We start from the raw sequence: 15306 nt of genomic DNA, 5'->3' as shown, positions 1-15306 counted from the left end.
CCATGTTAATTCATCATGAACATCTAGCACTCATCAATGATAACTTTCAAAATTACCCATGAAATCAAAAACTAATGCAATAGATAGTTGGGTCTAATTGTAAAAGTCTTAAAAACACAAAAATTACAAGAAAAGAGCAAGAATGGAACTCACATGGTTCAAATATATGAAAAACCAGCTTAGAGGGACTCTTAAATGGCATTTTTGTCTGAGGAATTGTGAAGAAATGTCTAGATTTCTTTGAATTTGTTGTTTTATTTACTTAATTTTGTAAAATTTCCAATTTTACCTCTATTTCTCCTAATTTCAATTTTTTATCTTGTTAATGCCGCCCTAGCCATACCCTTTGGGCTAATTTGCTCTTTTATTCCTCCCTCATTTAACATCTGAGCTATTTAATCACTTTAGCAAGTTTTGCACCTTTTTCAGTTTAGTCCTTTTTAATTAATTAACTATCAAAACGTTAAAATTTTCTAAAGAAACTTTAATACTAACTTATTGACACTCTTTAAATATATATAAAAATATTTACGACTCAGTTTATGAAATCGAGGTCTCGATACCTCATTTTCGAGACTAATTAACCTAATAATTCTTTTAAATCACAAATTTCACTAATTCATAGCTTTCCTAAATTCATGATTGGTTCATAAACACTAAATAATAAAATTTTCAAACTCTGTAACACCCTAAACCTAGCCTAGACGTTATGGCCGTATCTGGCAATGTCACATGATAGCGTTTGAAACTAAGTTGTTAAGATAAAATAATTTTCGTTTATGTACTCTTGTTGTCTCCAAGATCATTACTTATTTAGTCAATCGTTTTAACACATTTCGTTGAAGATGCTTTTAAAAGTCGTTTTGTGTAAATCGTGTGTTTAGAGAAAGCTTTTCCTTTTGAAAAACGAGTTTTTAAATGTCTAGCAGTTATAAATCCATAAAAATAAATAACCCAATTTAAGTAAAAGTCCCAGAAAGTTTGCAATTTACATCTAAAATTAACCTAGAGAAGAAAAATATTTAAAAATTAAATACCAAAATTGAAGTCAAATGGTTTATAATATGCGTGGCCACCATCGAGTCATCTGTTGCACCAATCCTTCAAGTTTAGGGATTCCCTGTGCACATATAAACAAAAGGGTGAGTTTACGAAAACTCAATGTGTAACCCCTATATATAACAAGCAGGCAACATGCAGTCACAGTCTGGGCTTAAGCCCTTTCAGTACAGAAGCTGTCATGCATTAGGCCTTGGCCCATTACAGAATCAGTAATCAGTACAGTGACAGATATACAGTTACAAAATCCTACCCAGCCAGCCTCTACACACCATCTCTGTCCAACCCTACACTCAATGTGGGGATATAATCAACCCACCTATCCCTACACTCTAAAAAGTACCGAACACGGCACTAAACAGCGGTTTACAGCTGAGCTGCCAGTAAATTAGCCAAGGCCTTTCAGTGCACTTCCTCTGAACAATAAATCCCCTATCCCAATGCAATGCGACATACAGTAATGACATGCTATATCATGGCAACAATGCATACAATATCAACTCACTAAATGTCATCATGCTTGATAACATGCAAATATATATACATAATAGTCATACAGTCATTTTTGTAAAATATGGGTCTAAATAGTGCTTACCGACCTTACAGTAGGTTCACAGTTGACTTGGGCAACCCGTGCAATCTTAGCAAACATTTCAGTAAAATGGGCTCACATGCTCATGTGGCTTGCCCGTAGGGCTCACAAGCCCATCCATCACACGGTCGTGTCTGGTGCGCACGACCTGGTTCCCGTGTTTTATCACACGACCTACCACATGGGTGACCACACGCCCGTGTTGACAGTGAGGTTTTTGGATTTCGCTGAAACCTCGTTTTCTATGCAATCGTGTACACACCTGATAATGTTTCGATGTAGCAACACTTCCATAAAGACTAGCACCCTAAAATCGTTATAACAACTTCTAAAAATAGTCACAAATCTTGATTATACCGAAATCTCGAAAACGAAAATAGTCCAAATAGAATGTTTATAGCCCAAATAGAATGTTTATCACTTACCCTAAACACCTCGATCGTTTCCAACTAAAGTCCCACAAAAGAGGAGCTCCTTCCTTCATGAATCACTACTGCCAAAACCCAAAATTAAACTAATGAAAAGCAACGAAAAAACAACGATATTAAAAAGAAAACCCCTCCTTAAAATGAGTAAAGCCTTACCCCCACTTACCAAAGCACACGCAATTAGGAAGCCAAAAAACTGGAGTTGACAACACAAGAAAAACGAAGAAAGTAAGAAAAGGAAGAGATGCGAAAGAAAGGAGAAAATAAACATCAGGGAGATTGGGAATTTTTTGGCAGAGAGATAAAAAGAATTAGCAAAAGGAAAAATCAAGGGATATTCCTTCAATCCCTTAATTCTCTCCACTACCCATACTACTGATAACTTCCACAGAATTTTGGTTCAACAGAAACTCTCACAACAACACTAGTAAAAATAAACTCCTTTGAAGCGATTCGAACTCAAGACCACCAGCATATTAGCTCTCCACTTAACCACCATACCAGCAGTCCCATTCTGATATGAGATTACAAGTATTTGAATATAAACCTGTTGACTAGCAGTAAAGGCTTAATTCAAGAAAAAAGCCAAAATTTGCCAAAGACATGGCTTGAGCTTGGGACCTCACACACACACCCAGAACACATAACCACTGAAGCAGATATAGATTTCTGCCAATTATTTACAGAAACAGAAACAAAAATTTTGGGGCATTACAAACTCAGTTGTCGAATTTTAGTGGTCTCGAACCATTGTTTCTGACACCACTGAAAATTGGGTTGTTACATTGCTTGTATGACATACATTGTTAGGTCTATATGGCATGAATTGTCAAGAAGTGTAACACCCTTAACCCGTATCCATCGCCGGAATAAGGTTACGAGGCATTACCGATCAACACATCATTCACGTGCATTTATACATTTCAATAAAAAAATACATTCATCTCAATCAATTGTCCCTTCTAAGGTTATACGAGACCTTAAAACAAACTTAGAAACGATTCGGGACTAAACCGATAACAATTAAAACTTTGGGAAACATAGAATTTTTTTTAACATTTAAGGGTCACACGCCCGTGTGAACAGGCCGTGTGCCTTACACGGCCAGTAGACATGCCTGTGGCGCAGGCCATGTGAAAACAAGGCATACATACTGACTTGTACCACACGGCCGGAGACATGTCCGTGTGCCATGGCTGTCGGAAAATTAGGGAGGTTACTGACTTGGGTCACATAGCCGGCCACACGCCCATGTGCCAGCCCGTGTGTCTCACATGGCCAGTAGAAACCCGTGTGTCTAGGGCATGTCAAAATTGTAGGGTATACTGTCTTAATTCGAAAGGGTACCCCAAGGGACACACGGCCGTGTAACATGACCATGTGTTGCACAAGGCTGAGACACGCGCTCGTGTCTTTGCCTGTGTGGACAAAAATAGGCTATTTGCAAAGCCAATTTGCCACCCTTTCTCATGCACACAAATCAACCTAATGGTACCATTTCAACTTATATATAAGCAACCAAAAACCAGCCAATTTGTACACATATCATGCCATCTATACACAACCATCTCAACTACTCAATTCCATAGCCTAACATGCCATTTCAATATGCTAAAATCCTCAAGTTTGCATAACTACTAAATACATTTCATCATCACCTTAACACCTATTTCATGCCATAAAACTTACCATTTCAACATCCCATAATCAAGTCATCACATAATAATTATATACATTATATAACCTACTTACCAAACATTATTTAGCTATATCAACAACTAAGGCAAACATATCCAAATCAAGCCAATATCTAAGGCATAATATATATCTCAAATATCACTTTTCAAGCACATCATTTAGGCCAATTTAAATGACCATACATACCAACATTTACAAGTGAAATCTCATGGCTATAACCTTAACTCAAAACATACCAAAATGACACTAGCCTATACATGCCATATACCATATATACAAAGCTTCAAAATTACCAACGAGTTGATTGGTAGTGTGATGAAGTTTCCTGATGATTAAATGTTAAAACAAAGATAAATAACATACGTAGTAAGCTTCATAGCTTAGTCAGTTCGTACCAAATATATATATTCTCAACAATTCATAATATACAAATCATCGAATAATAAATATTTAGTAAATCTCTTATCAACATTCAATTCTAATTCAAGTCCATTTATCATATATATATTCAAATCCTTCAAGCTTCATACACATAGTATCAACTACCACATTGGTATAGTATGTACCTGTACTTTCCCGTATTTACTTATTTTATTTTTATCTCTTTGTTCAATACGTTAATCCCTTCGAAAATCTTTGCATACTCAAAGAACTCGCACACTTAGTGAAAAAACGATTAGCTGAAGCTATAATGATGTTGCACACTTAGTGCCATCACATTAAATCGAAGCTATCTCGGTATCGCATACTTAGTGCTACACATATAGCCAAAGCTATTCCAATTCGCACACTAAGTGCTATATATATAGCCAAAGCTATTTCGAAACACACCTTAAGTGCCGAACATTGTTAATTTGTCGTTGTACATAGATGTAGTCTCATATATACAATTTATGCTATATTAAATCACTCAAAACATAATTATCATAGTGCTTATCATGCACGAACTTACCTCGTACTCGGAATTGACAAATAGGATCGATTACTCGATAACTTTCGATTTTCCCTGATCTAAATCTGAATTCTTTCTTTCTTGATCTATATGTATTAAAAAATAATCCAATTAATAATCAACTCAATAAAATTCATCCACAAACACATAATCTAGCCAAATCACACTTTGGCCATAATCTTTCACATTTCTTACAATTTAGTCCTTATTTCACAAAAACACAAATTACACAGAATTTAATTACACCCAAGCCTAGCTGAATTTCCTAGGGACCCTAGCAGTCCAAAAATTTCATTTATTTCACAATTTAACCCCTCAATTTACACTTTTCTCAATTAATATGCCTTTTTACTCAAAATCATTTTACAAAACATGTATATCAAGCACCAAGCCTTCATAATTCATCATCAAACATCATAAAACATACGAATTCATCAATGGAAACTTCCAAAATCATCAACCAATTTAAAAATTAGGGTACGGGCTAGCTAAATTACGAAGCAACGATCACAAAAACATAAAAATCATCAAAAACAGATCAAAAATCATACCTTAATTAGGCTAGTACTTGACCGAATCTTTAAAACCTAAAAATGGTTTTCTTTCTTCTTCAAAAATCGGCTAGGTGATGAAAATTTGAGAGAAAATGGCTTTTGTTTTATTTTATTTACTTAAATAATTAAACTACACATTCAACCTTAAGGACACCATTGTAAAATCACCTAATATATGCCCATTTATGTCAAATTCCACTATCAATGGTTTAATTACAACATAAGGACCTTTCATTTAATAAGCCATGGCAATTAGACACCTTTATCAAATAGAATGCAAGTTTTATATTTTACGCGATTTAGTCCTTTTTCTCAAATTAACCACTTAAATGATAAAATTAACGTACGAAATTTTCATACATATAAAATCACATTGTAACAGCCCGATTTTGAGCCTACTCGGAATAGTAGTTTCGAAACCATAAATTTGAGGTTAGAGAAATTATTTTAATATTATTTTATGCGTTATAGCATGATTATATGAGTGTTTGAAATTTTTGGTGAATTAATTTTAGCGATTGGTTGTTTAATTTCGAAAAAGGACTAAATCGCATAAAAGGGAAATTTGTTTCCTACTATTTAAAAGTGTCATATAGCTAGAGAACCTTAAATTAGAGGTCCTTAGTGAGCAAATAAACCACAAACTTATTAGTGGTTGGACATGGAGCCTTAATTCATGGAATGGTCAAAGGTTAGGTGATTAAATTGATGATAAAATATTAACCTAAAGGCTAGCTACCATTATTTTTCATTCTCCTTTCTTCTCCACCGAAATTTTCAGGAAAGAGGGTGTTTTTGGGAGCTCAAAATTTTAGCAACTTTTATCCTTTGCAAGTAAGTGATTTTGATGGTCATTTTTGTTGATTTTTGTGTTTTTGGAACCCTTATAGCTTAATCTAGCTAATGAGGGGACTATTTTTCAAAATGGTTGAAAGTTTAGGGTTTTTCCATGAGAGTATTCTTGTTGCTTTCCAAATTTTTATGGAAGAAAATGAATCTTGGTTGTTAAATAAACAACTTTTGTGAAAGAGGTTTTCATGAAAACACCTAAGAGGACTATTTTGTAAAGTTTATAAAATAGGTTGCAAATGTGTGAAATAATTAAAATTGTGAGATGTTTATGCTTAAAGTAGTTTCGGCTAGGATTGGTTAATGTGGAAATTTGATGAAAATCGTTTTATGAGGCTAAGGGCAAAATTATAATTTTGTGAAAGTCTAAGGGCAAAACGATCATTTTGCCAAAATATGAATTATGAAATGTCTTAATTAATGTGATGATTAAATTAGTGAATTTTATCATTTTAGATCACGAAATACAAAATCCGAACCTAGACCAAGGGAAGGCCAAGCTAGTAGACTAATTCAATCTAATCGCCTACTTTTTGTATACCGATGTAAGTTGCACGTAAATATTATAATTCTATTGTTATTATGCATTAAATTATTGACATTGCATGAAATTTTTTATTTTGTTACGAGTTTACATGATGAAATTTGATGTAGTGAAACTTCCGGTTGAACCGTAGGAATAGATCGGATATCCATGCCGTGATACTAAGGGTATGTGAGCCAGTGTAGATCATGTTTGGAACATGGCATCGACATTTATACGAGAGCTAATGTAAGACCATGTTTGGGACATGGCATCGACCTTGATATACGAGCCAGTGTAAGACCATGTTTGGAACATGGCATCGACATTTATACGAGAACTAGTGTAAGACCATGTTTGGGACATGGCATCGGCCTCGATATGTGAGCTAGTGTAAGACCATGTTTGGAACATGGAATCAGCACAGATATATGAGTGCCAGTGTAAGACCATGTCTGGGATATGGCATCGGCATCTTGCCTTTTTGTATGAGGCTTAGCAGATATCCATTTATTTTCCCAATTGGTTCAACGGGTGATTTAAAGATTATATCATGATTGAGAAAAGTTATGATTACGTTGTGAGTGGTACAGGCACTACATGAAATTCATGAGAATAAGCTCGGGTTATGTAAATGAATAGTAAGGATGAAATGAGTAAGTTATGTCTATAGTCATTCAAGAATCTTGTGCAAGTGTATGATATGTTATGAGTATGATGTTACTTGGTAAAGTAAAGTTAATTATTTACTTGTAACTTACTAAGCTTTATGCTTACTTCTTCTTGTAACTTAATAAGCTTTATGCTAACTTCTTCTCTTTTCCATCTTCTTATAGTGCCGCCAAGCTAGTTCGGGAATCAAGGGATGTCGGAGGCATCGATCACACTATCACCTGAAGCTTTTGGTATAGCTAGTTTAAATGTTTTGAGTGTGGCATGTATAAGGACTAGGTCTTTTTGTTTAGTGTCATGTTAGTTTTGCCATAAGTGTTGGCTCATATGGATGTGATATTCATTTTGTATAGGCCATTGATGTTGGCTAAGATTTATTATTATTAAGTGCATTTGATGAAAATTCTCATGGTTATGCATGTTTTGGTTATGTGTGTTTATGTTTGGACTGGTTATGTTTGATGTTGTGTAGGTTGGCGCAAGTAAGGGTGACAAAAAGGCTTGATAGATAGCCTTGTTTTTGTCCCCACGGGTAGACACACGGGCATGTGTCTAGACTGTGTGTGACACATGGTTTGCCCCACAGGCGTGTAGTCAGGCCATGTGTCCCCTGCACCTAAAATTGGCAAAACAGAATGCCCAGTAGCAACCACATGGGCAGAGACACAGCCGTGTGTCTTAACCGTGTGGAGGACACGGCCTAGTACATGGGTGTGTAACATGGTCGTGTACCCCTAAAGGATTGCAGACGTCAGAAATAGAATGTCAAGAAGGACACGTGTCATGGACACGAGCGTGTGCCAAGCCGTGTGAAAACCCTTTTAGGTTCGAATCGAGAAATAAATTCGCACGATCTAGGGACACGGGCGTGGTCCCCAGTCTGCTTTGAAATTTTACAAAGTTTTCTAAAGTGTTTAGTTTAATCCCAAACCATTTCCAAAGTGTGTTTTGGGCTTCGTAGGCCTATATTATGGTCGTTAAGAGGAACTTTGAAATTTTTAAAAAAACTGAGCAAAATTTTATGACCCAAAAATGATTGTATGCATGTCATTAAGTCCGGTTACACCTCATATCCTATTCCGGCATCGAACTCAGGTAAGGGGTGTTACACATATACTGTAAACTTCAAAAATAATGTTGAAATAATTTTTCGACCTCGGTTTTGTGGTTTCGAAACCACTATTTTGATTTAGCTAAAATCGGGTTGTTACAACTCTCCCCCCTTAGGTCTTTTCGTCCTCGAAAATCTTACCAGTGAATAGGTTTGGATATTGCTTTCTCATAGCATCCTCAGGTTCCCACGTAGCTTCTTCAACCCCATGCCGATGCCACAATACTTTTACTAATGTAATTCTTTTATTTCTCAGCTTTTTGATCTCATGAGCTAAAATCTGTATCGGTTCTTCATCATAAGACATATCAGGCTGAATTTCAACCTCAATCGGGGAAATGACATGCGAAGGATCTGATATGTATCTTCGCAGCATCGATACATGGAATACGTAATGAATCCTTTCTAACTCAGGTGGCAACACCAATCTATAAGCAACCGACCCAATATGTTCGATAATCTTATATGGTTTGATAAATCTCGGACTTAACTTACCTTTACGACCGAACCAAAGTATTTTCTTCCACATAGATACTTTCAAAAACACTTTATCCCCTATCTGAAACTCAATATCTTTTCTTTTCAAGTCTGCATATGATTTCTGACGATCCGAAGCTGCTTTCAAACTATCACGTATTACTTTCACTTTTTCTTCTGTTTCTCTGATCAGATTAACCTCGTGAATCTTATTCTCGATAAGTTTTGTCTAGTACAACGGTGTTTGACATTTACGACCGTATAGGGCTTCATATGGTGCCATCTTAATACTTTATTGAAAACTATTATTATAAGCAAATTCAATCAACGACAAATAATTTTTCCATATACCTTCAAACTCAAGAATGCAACAATGTAACATATCCTCGAGTATTTGAATAACTGATCAGATTAACCCCGTGAATCTTATTCTCACTAAGCTCGGATTGACCATCCTTCTGCGGGTGAAATACGATACTGAAATGTAGCTTTGTACCCAATGCATCTTGTAGTTTCTTCCAAAATTGTGAACTGAATCTTGGATCTCAATTCGATACAATAGAAATAGGTACCCCTGTAATCTTACAACCTCGGAGATATATAACTTAGCTAACTTATCAAGCGAGAAATCTATACGTACAAGAATGAAATGAGCTGATTTTGTCAATTTGTCAACAACAACCCGGATTGCATCTTTCTTACTCGGAGATAGGGGTAAACCCGAAACAAAGTCCATAGTCACTCTATCCCATTTCCACTTGGGAATCATAATTGTTTGCAATAAATCTAACGGTACTTGATTTTCAGCTTTAACTTGCTGACAAATCAAGCACTTAAAAACAAACTCTGAAATGTCACGTTTCATACCATGCCACCAATAAAGCTGTTTCAAATCGTTATACATTTCTGTGCAACCCGGATGAACAGATAAACAACTGCTATGTGCTTTGTTCAAAATCATCTGAATCAACTCTGAATTCCTCATAACACATATTCGGCCTTTAAATCTCAAACAATCATTAGCGTCAACTTGAAACTCTAAATCAGGGTTTAAATCACATTGAGTTCATTTTGCTAACATTTCATTATCAACTTTCTGAGCTTCACAAATCTGCTGTAAAAACAATGGTCTTGCTTTCAATTCAACTACAATCAAGCCATCCTCAGATATAGCCAACTGAGTATTCATTGCATGTAGAGTAAACAAAGATTTCCAGCTTAAAGAATCAGCAACAACATTTGCTTTTCCTGGATAATAGTCAATCACTAACTCATAATCTTTTAACAATTCTAGCCATCTCTGCTATCGCAAATTCAAATCTTACTAAGTCATCAGATATTTCAAACTCTTATGATCTGAATAAACATGGCATTTTTCACCAAACAAATAATGATGCCAAATTTTTAACGGGAATACAATCGCAGCTAACTCTAAATTGTGTGTCGGGTAATTATTTTCATGCGGTTTTAGTTGTCTCGATGCATAAGCTATGACTTTACCCTCTTGGATCAAAACGCAACCCTGACCATTTAACGATGCATCACTATAGATCACAAATCCTTTACCCGATTCTGGCTGAACTAACACTGGAGCTTCAGTCAAAAGAACTTTCAGCTGATCAAAGCTTTTCTGACATTTCTCAGACCATTCAAACTTTACATCTTTCTGAAGCAATCTCGTCAACAGAGTTACAATCATCGAAAAGCCTTTCACAAAGCGTCTATAATAACCAGCTAGTCCCAGAAAACTGTGGACTTCAGATACATTTCTTAGAGGCTTCCAATCCATTATTATAGAAATCTTGCTCGGATCAACTCGAATACCCGATGCTGACACAATATGCCCCAGAAAACCAACCTCGCCCAGCCAAAATTCTCATTTACTGAACTTTGCATATAATTGTTTATCACATAGAGTATGCAATACAATTCTCAAATGTTCATCATGCTCGGTTTCATCTCGGGAATAAATTAAAATGTCATCAATGAATACAACGACAAATCAATCTAGGTACGGTCTGAAAATCCAGTTCATTAAGTCCATAAAGAAAGTAGGTGCTTTTTTCATTCCAAAAAGCATAACTAAAAATTCATAATGACCATACCTCGTTCTGAATGCAGTCTTCGGTACATCAGAGTCTTTAACTCGTAATTGGTAATAACCCGATCTCAAATCTATCTTTGAAAACACAGTAGCCCCTTTCAATTGATCAAACAAATCGTCAATTCGCGGTAGAGGATATTTGTTCTTGATCGTTACTTTGTTAAGCTCTCGGTAGTCTATACACATTCTCATAGTGCCATCTTTCTTTTTCACAAACAATACGGGAGCACCCCAATGAGAGAAACTCGGTCTTGCAAAACCTCTATCAGTTAATTCTTACAACTGAGCTTTTAATTCTTTTAACTTGTTGAGGCCATTCTGTACAGAGCTATCGATATCGGTGTTGTACCTGGCGTTAACTTAATGCCAAATTCAACTTCTCGAATTGGTGGTAAACCCGGTAACTCTTCAGGAAACATATCTGGATACTCACATACAACTGGCACTGATTCAATCTTCTTTTCAGTCACTTTCGTATCAAGCACATAAGAAAAATAAGCTTCGCAACCCTTTCTCACATACTTCTGAGCTAACATCGATGAAATTACTACTAGCAAACTATTCAGATCATCTTACTCAACCTGGATAATCTCATTATTCTGACACCTCAAATCAATCATCTTTCGTTTGCAATTCATAACAACGTCTTGCAATGTTAACCAATCCATACCCAGAATTATATCAAACTCATAAAATGGAAACAACATCAAATCGGCTGGAAAGTAATTATTCCGGATCATTACCAACACACACTTGCCCAAGGGGTTTGATACTCTAATTACAATTTCAGTAGACTCTACAGACAAAGTCTTATTGGATACTAAATTCACACATACATATGAATGGGTTGATCATGGATCTATCAATGCAATAACTTTAGTATCATAGAGAGTAAAAGTACCGGTGATAACACCTGGAGATGACGCTTCTTTGTGAGCGCGAATAGCGTAGGCTCGGACAGGTGCTCTAGCATCAGATCTCACAGCAGTGTCTCGTGTCACTCCTCTACCACCACTCACATTGCCTATGTTTCTAGGTGGTCTACATCTAGCTGCAGTGTTACTCGATCTCGTGTTTTGAGCGTTATCTTTTTCAGCTAACCCTAAACAATCTTTAATAAAGTGATCTCGTGAACTACAACTATAACAAGTTCTATTATTATTTTTCCCAAACAATCTCCATAATATTGTCTTCCACATTGTTGACACTCGGGCTTAACATCTTTTACGTTATCAACACTCGATACTGATGTGGCTTGAGCTTTACGGTTGGTGTATTACTTTCCATGATCTCTATTCTGATATCGCACTGAAGTTGTCGATCGATTAAAATAGTCTCTAGATTTCTTCGATGAGGAATGATAAGATTTACTCATCAGTCTTTTCCTCAAATCTCTTGCCTCTGAATCAGCCTTTCTCTTTTCTTTATTGAGGTCCTCGGCTTTACAAGCCCTCTCAACTAGAACAACGAATTCTTTTATTTCTAGAATCCTGACTAGAAGTTTTATGTCTTCATTCAATCCATTCACAAATTTTTTACATATGATTTCTTCAGTAGACACATATTCTCGGGCATACTTGCTTAATCGTACGAATTCTCTTTCGTACTCAGTGACAATCATTCGACCCTGTTTCAATTCTAGAAACTCTTTATGTTTTTGATCGAGAAATCGCTAGCTTATATACTTTTTACAGAACTCAGTCTGAAAGAATTCCCAGGTAACCCGTTCTCTAGGAACAACCGATCTCAGCGTTTTCCCCCAATGATATGCATTATCTCTAAGGAAAGATACTATGTATTTGAAACATTTTTCTAGAGTACAGGACAATTCATCAAATACTCTGATCGCGTTCTCAAGCCAGAATTCAGCTCTCTTACCATCATCCTCAACTGTAGTCTAGAACTCCTCAGCCCCGTGTTTCTGAATCTTATCAATAGGTGGCTTACTCAATCGAATCGGATCTATTACTTGTGGCACAACCAGGACTTGTTGAGGAACAGGTGTGGTGGAGGTTGTTGAGCAGCCAGATTCATTCGAACGAACTCCGTGAACCACTCACTCATCATTTGAAAAAAGCCTTGCTTTGCTTCTCCCTCATGATTACTAGTCACGGGTTTAGAGTCAGATTGCACTGCCCTTTGAGCAAGAGTAGGCATGTTACTCTCTACATCGTCAGCTACGGCTCTTTCAGGATCCATTTGCTATATAAAAACACATTTTAACTGTCAGGAATCATCACACTATCGCGGTTTATATATATGGCATGTATAGCTAACTCTCAAACTCTACGTTAGTCCTAGAATCGACTAAACTATAGCTCTAATACCAATTAAATGTAACAGCCCTAACCCGTATTCATTGCCAGAATAGAGTTACGAGGCATTACCGATCAACACATTATTTACGTACATTTATACATTTCAATAACAAAGTACATTCATCTTAATCATATTATCCCATCTAAGGTCATACGAGACTTTAAAACATGCTTAGAAATGATTTGGGACTAAACCAATAACAATTACAAACTTTGGAAAACATAGAAAATTTTCTAACATTTAAGGATCACACGCCCATGTGAACAAGCCATCTGCTTCACATGGCAAGCAGACACGCCTATGGCACAGGCCTTGTGAAAACAAGGCATACATATTGACTTGTACCATAGGCCGGAGACACGCCCATATGACATGGCTGTGGAAAAATTATGGAGGTTACTGACTTGGGTCACACGGCCGACCACATGCCCATGTGCCAGCCCGTGTGTCTCACACGCCCAGTAGACACGCCTGTGTGTCTCACATGACCAGTAGACAAACCCGTGTGTCTAGGCCGTGTCAAAACTGTAGGGTATACTACCTTAATTTGAAAGGGTACCCCAGGGGACACACGACCGTGTAACATGACCGTGTGTCGTACACGGCTTGGACAGACGCCCGTGTGGACGAAAATAGGCTATTTGCAAAGCCAATTTGCCACCCTTTCTCATACACACAAATCAACCTAAATGGTACCATTTCAACTCATATATAAGCAACCAAAAACCAGCCAATTTGTACACATATCATGCCATCTATACACAACCATCTCAACTACTCAATTCCATAGCCTAACATGCCATTTCAATATGCTAAAATCCTCAAGCTTGCATAACTACTAAATACATTTCATCATCACCTTAACACCTATTTCATGCCACAAAACTTACCATTTCAACATCCCATAATCAAGTCATCACATAATCATTATATACATTATATAACCTACTTATCAAACACATTATTTAGCTATATCAACAACTAAGGCAAACATATCCAAATCAAGTCAATATCTAAGGCATAATATACATCTCAAATATCACTTTTCAAACACATCATTTAGGCCAATTTAAATGGCCATACATATCAACATTTACAATCGAAATCTCATGGCTATAACCTTAACTCAAAACATACCAAAATGACACTAGCCTATACATGCCATATACCACATATACAAAGCTTCAAAAGTACCACCGAGTTGATTGGTAGTGTGATAACGTTCCTGACGATCCCCGAGTCCGAGTTAGCTTTGATACTTTATGAAAAAAAGACAAATAACACACACAGTAAGCTTCATAGCTTAGTAAGTTCGTACCAAATATATATATTCTCAACAATTCATAATTTACAAATCATCGAATAATAAACATTTAGTAAATCTCTTATCAACATTCAATTCTAAATCATGTCCATTTATCATATATATATTCAAATCCTTCAAGCTTCATACACATAGTATCAACTACCACATAGGTATAGCACGTATCTATACTTTCCCGTATTTACTTATTTCATTTTTATCTCTTTGTTCAATACGTTAATCCATCCGAAAATCTTTCCATACTCAAAGAACTCGCACACTTATTGCAAAAATGATTAGCCAAAGCTATAATGATGTCGCATACTTAGTGCCATCACATTAAATAGAAGCTATCTCAGTATCTCACACTTAGTGTTACACATATAGCTGAACCTATTCCAATTCGCACATTAGGTGCTATATATATAGCTGAAGCTATTTCGAAACACACCTTAAGTGCCAAACATCGTTAATTTGTCGTCGTACATAGCCGTAGTCTCATATATAAAATTTATGAGATATTAAATCATTCAAAACATAATTATCATAGTGTTTATCACGAACGAACTTACTCATACTCGGAATTGACGAATCGGATCGATTACTCGATAACCTTCGATTTTGTCCGATCTAAATCTAAATCCGAATCCTTTCTTTCTTGATCT

This window comes from Gossypium hirsutum, chromosome A07, assembly GCF_007990345.1.
Source record: "Gossypium hirsutum isolate 1008001.06 chromosome A07, Gossypium_hirsutum_v2.1, whole genome shotgun sequence".
Taxonomy (NCBI): domain Eukaryota; kingdom Viridiplantae; phylum Streptophyta; class Magnoliopsida; order Malvales; family Malvaceae; genus Gossypium; species Gossypium hirsutum.
This window is presented reverse-complemented; position numbering follows the sequence as displayed.